We start from the raw sequence: 4,933 nt of genomic DNA, 5'->3' as shown, positions 1-4,933 counted from the left end.
TGTGTGTATATATCCTTAGTTATAAAACTTCTGTTAACTAGACTTCAGATGGTTCTCCAGGTTAATTGTTCTGTAATTTAGTTGTAATTTTGATATGTTCATGGGACGAGGCAAGCACAGCATTTATTTACTCTGCCATGTTGGAACTCCTCTGTAGGAAAAGACAGTGTTATTCTTTTGACATTGTCTTTCACAGAGAAGACTTCAAGTTTGAATGAAGTCCTGCTAATAAATTGTTTCCTTCATGGATCATGTCTTCTGTGTTGTAACCAAAATATCATAGTCATATCCATTGTCATCTAGGATTTCTCACATGGTATCTTCTAGGAGTTTTTGTTGTTGTTGTTTTAGGAGAAAGTTGGCTGATGCTTTATGCTTTATTGCTTTGGGGGGTGGGGTTTGCTCAGGAGCTCTTGGTGGGGCAAGTCCACTTCCTCTTCAGTGTCACGGGCGTCTGACTACACAAGATGGTGCCATTCGTGTGGATGGCGGCCATGCTCAGGTCCAGGCGGTACTTGTTCTTGCAGATCATGTGCTGGATGCTGCTGAGGGTGGTCCCCACATACAAGGTGGCCAGTTTTCACCGGCTGGATCTTGGCGTCATGACGACCACCACACCTTTGCCATGGGCTGTTGGCTCCACACCCACCGTCTTGCAGTGAATCAGCCCCTTGGGGCGGAAGGAGTTGTGGGCCTTCAGATTATTGGGCTCCGTGCTGTATGTCTGCTTGTTCCTTTTGCTCAGGAAGCTGAAACAGTTGTACGTGACCATTCATTGCAGATGCGTGGACATGGCGATAGCTGCTCTCTCTGTGGCAGCCAGAGACAGAAAGACTCTTATAGGAGTTTTATAATTTTATGTTTTACATTTGGGTCTATGATCCATTTTATGTTAATTTTTGTGACAGGTATAAGTTCTGTATCTAGATTATTATTTTTTTGCATGTGGATGTCGAATTGTTTCAGCATCGTTTGTCAGAAAGACTATATTTGCTCCCTTGTATTGCCTTTATGAAAGATGAGTTGACTATATTTATGTGGATCCATTTCTGGATTCTCTATTGTGTTCCATTGATTTATCTGTTTTTCTGCCAACACCATACTGTCCTGATTAGTGTAACTTTATAGAAGTTCTGAAGTCAAGTAATGTCAGTCCTCTGACTTTGTTCTTCTCCGTTAGTATTGTGTTGGCTATTCTGGGTCTTTTGCCTCTCCATCTAACCTTTGTGATCAGCTTGTCAACACCTAAAAAAGTACGTGCTAGGATTTTGGTTGGGATTGCGTTGAATCTATAGATCAAGTTGGGAAGAACTGACATCTTGACATTATTGAGTCTTCCTTCACATGGACATGGAATATCTCATATCATTTATCAGGTTCTTCATCGATTTCTTTCATCAGAGTTTTGTAGTTTTTCTCATATAGATCTCATACATATTTTGTTAGATTTATACGTAAGTATTTCATTTTTAGGGGATGCTAGTGCAAATGGTATTGTATTTTTAATTTCAAATTCCGCTTGTTCACTGCTCATAGGAAAGCAACTGACTTTTGTATATTAACCTTGTATTCTGCAGCCTTGCTATAGTCACTTGTTAGCTCCAGGACTTGGTTTTGGTCAATTCTTTAAAATTTTGTACAGATGATCATTCCATCTATGAACAAAGATCGTTTTATTTCTTCTTTCCCTATCTGTACGCCATTTCCCCGCCTTTCCTTGTTTTATTGCATTAACTGGTACTTCCCCTACAGTGTTGAAAAGCAATGGTGAGAGGGGACATCCTGACTTTGTTCCTGATCTTAACGGGGAAGGTTCAAATTTCTTACCATTAAGTATGATGTTAGCTGTAGGTTTTTGTAGATATTCTTTATCAAGTTGAGAAAATTCCTCTCTATTCCTAATTTATTGAGAATTTTCTTCATGAATCGACCTTAGATTTTGTCAAATGCTTTTTCTGCATCTACTCATATGATCATGTGATTTTTCTTTTTTAGCCTGTTGATGTGATGGATTACCTTAATTGATTTTCAAATGTTGAATCAACTTTGCATACCTGGATAAATCCCACTTGGTCCTGGTGTATAATTCCTTTTATGCATGGATTTGGTTTGCTAATATTTAGTTGAGAATTTTCCATCTATGTTTATAAGAAATATGGGTCTGTTGTTTTTGTGTAATATGTTTGTCTAATTTTGGTGTTAGGGTAATGCTGGTCTCATAGAATGAATTAGGAAATATTATCTATGCTTTAAAGTTTTTAATTTGGATGACGTACAATTTATGTATTTTTTCTTTTTTGCTTTTAAAGTTAAACACAGGAATCGTGAAATATTCCCATCAAGCACAGCATATACTGCAACTCTGTCCCTCAGTTCCATGTTATGGCAATTGAAGGGTTAAAATTGACACTGTGGGGAAAAGAAGAAAGTAAGGAAGACTTTTCCGTGGACTTTCGACTTCCAAGTGTGGTTGAATGTTCGCCACTGCCTTTGAGCATTGAGCGCCAGATAGTCAAGGATAACTAACTGTTTGGGAATACCTTTCATCCTTAGACGTTTAGCAGCTTTCCTCTGGAAGGGGTGAAGCCACAACTAGCAAGAGGCAGCCACCCTCTGAGCTGTAGCAATGTCATCTCAAGGGTGGATGGGAGCGAGGAGAAAGTGTCAGAATGAGCAGGAGCTTTGGAGCCCCACTCTTGGGAGCCCCAAGTGGGTTCTCTGGGATCCAGATGCTGAGATGGAGTTAGGAGTACAAAAGGGGTGTAACACCTGTGGAGGGAAAAGGGAGGAAGTAGGATTGACCAGGAGGAGGCCTCGGCCTGTGATGTAGACTGACAGCCTCTGCGAGTCCAAGGGGGGTGCTCTGGGCAAAATTGCTTGTTAGAGGAGTTCCGTGTTGGTAGACAAGGGCTAGGTCCACGTGCCACTGTCTTGCTCAGCTATTGGCTGCGGGTCACCCCTGAGAAAAGCATGGTGTGGCTCCAAAGCGGATGGGTCCCTGAAGGAGGCCCAACACTCTTAGCAGCAGGGCGGCAATATAAACAGTAAATCTCCATGTAGGCCCTGCAGACAGACCTGAGGATCAAATCTCAGCCACGTGTGACCTTAGGCAACCACCCGATTCAGTTTTCTCATCTGCAAAATGGAGAGAAGGCCTTTCTTACAGGCTTGCAGGAGGATTACATAAGAGGAGAGTGAACAGGCATTCAGTAACGTTCTTCCCTTTCCCCCAAATGGAAAGGAGCCAAGGTACGATCCTGTTCCAAGAACCAGCTCCCACCCTGTTCTTTATAGATTTCATTTCCTCTCACTTTCCACGAGGGGATCAAGTTTCCTATGGCAGTTTCCTGATCCTTTGGACATGCTGCCTCCCAGGAGGGCCTGCAGTGTCCCCTGACTTGTTCTCCTTCTGTCTTTCTCAGGCAGACTCAGAGACCTCCATGGCTGTTGCCCCCCTCCCCCCGAGTCAGGGACCACTGGCTGATGTTAGGATGAGATGGGGTAACGCTTCCTGGAATAGACCAGAAGTAAGCAAATTGCACCATCTCTTTCAGCTGCCTGCATACACATTCCACTGATGATTCCTGTAAGAAGAAACCATCGTGTTCCTTTCTCTAAGTGCCTCTTTAGAAGCCTGAGGAGAGATCCCCCTCCTTCACTTAGATTCTGTCTCTACCCTGGGAGGTGAGACAGTGCCTGAATGGCAAAGAGGACATGACAGCCTGTGAGTCATTATCCTTCATCCGGGTCCTCCGAGCAGAGGGACACAGGTCTCCAAGGGCCAGTGTGCACGTAAATGGGCACATTTTACGGAGGAGTCTCAACTCGTTGGAGTAGAAACATAAAACAGTTTTTTTATTTCTTCCAGTAACTGCCCCCGCTATATCGTGCCAGATCTCTCTTTCCTGCTGGGGAGCAGCTCCCTTAATGACATCTTGATGTGGTTCCATAACTTTCCAGCTACTTTCAGTTTCTAGAACAGTCTCGTTCCAGTAATTAGGACCCAATCTTTTACATTTTAAAAAATTGTCATTGCAAACTTGAGTCAGAGCTCTTCTTCTCCCTTCCCTCCAGCACGAGTTAGAGCTGGGCCGTGGCAGTGAAAGGGAAGTGGCCACTGGCTTGATGGCACCTTATCTCCCACCGCTTTGAGGCCTTAGCATTTGTGTTTGAGGCTGGGGGAAGGGATGGGCATAAGAGGCTTCTTTAAAAGACTTCTGAGGGGGGCGGCCGGTTAGCTCAGTTGGTTAGAGCCCGGTGTTCTTAACACCAAGGTTGCCGGTTTGATTCCCCACATGGGCCAGTGAGCTGCGCCCTCCACAACTAGATTGAAACAACCATTTGACTTGGAGCTGTGGGTCCTGGAAAAACACACTTAAAATAAACTAAAAAAAAAAGTCTAACAATGACTATAAAAAAAGACTTATGAGAACAGAGGCGGTATCTCCCGTCTGTTACATGCTAGAGATTTCACCCCAGCTTCCTCCGTTCCTTCCTCCATCACTGACCCCCGGCCCCCACCCCAGCATCACCCTTTGGTGCCACCAGTGGTACAGGCTCCCAACAACTCCATTATCTGGCTTGCAACTCCTAATTCAGCAGCACCCTGGGTAAACCTTAGGCTCCTGCCCTTGAGCTGACTTCTGTGAATCTCCACATGGAGCCACAGAGCCTTCTGGGATGACTGGCCCCCAAAGGCCACACAGAGCTGGGATGGGAGAGCGGCTCCCATCTCCTCTCCACTCAAGCCGCACCATGTCCCTTCACGTCCTGCTGGGTGGGCGACTGCAGTGGGCGCCCCGCTTCCACCATCTCCTGGCTGAAGCATGACATACACCGGCAAGCCTGAATCCCAAGGTCATGCCTGCTACCAACATTCTCTTCTGCCTACTTGGTTGTTTCCTGTGGTCCCTCTGTCCCCTCACCCCTCTGT

General features: G+C 44.9%; 1 pseudogene; it reads right to left on the bottom strand.

Moving 5' to 3' along the window:
- Positions 1 to 403: 403 nt before the first annotated feature.
- On the bottom strand, positions 404 to 793 carry LOC141568639 (large ribosomal subunit protein eL28 pseudogene; annotated as a pseudogene).
- Positions 794 to 4,933: the final 4,140 nt, after the last annotated feature.

The sequence above is a fragment of the Rhinolophus sinicus genome, linkage group LG14 (genome assembly GCF_036562045.2).
Source record: "Rhinolophus sinicus isolate RSC01 linkage group LG14, ASM3656204v1, whole genome shotgun sequence".
Taxonomy (NCBI): Eukaryota; Metazoa; Chordata; class Mammalia; order Chiroptera; family Rhinolophidae; genus Rhinolophus; species Rhinolophus sinicus.
The sequence above is the reverse complement of the archived record's forward strand: the minus strand, read 5'-3'. Positions and strand labels throughout refer to the sequence as shown.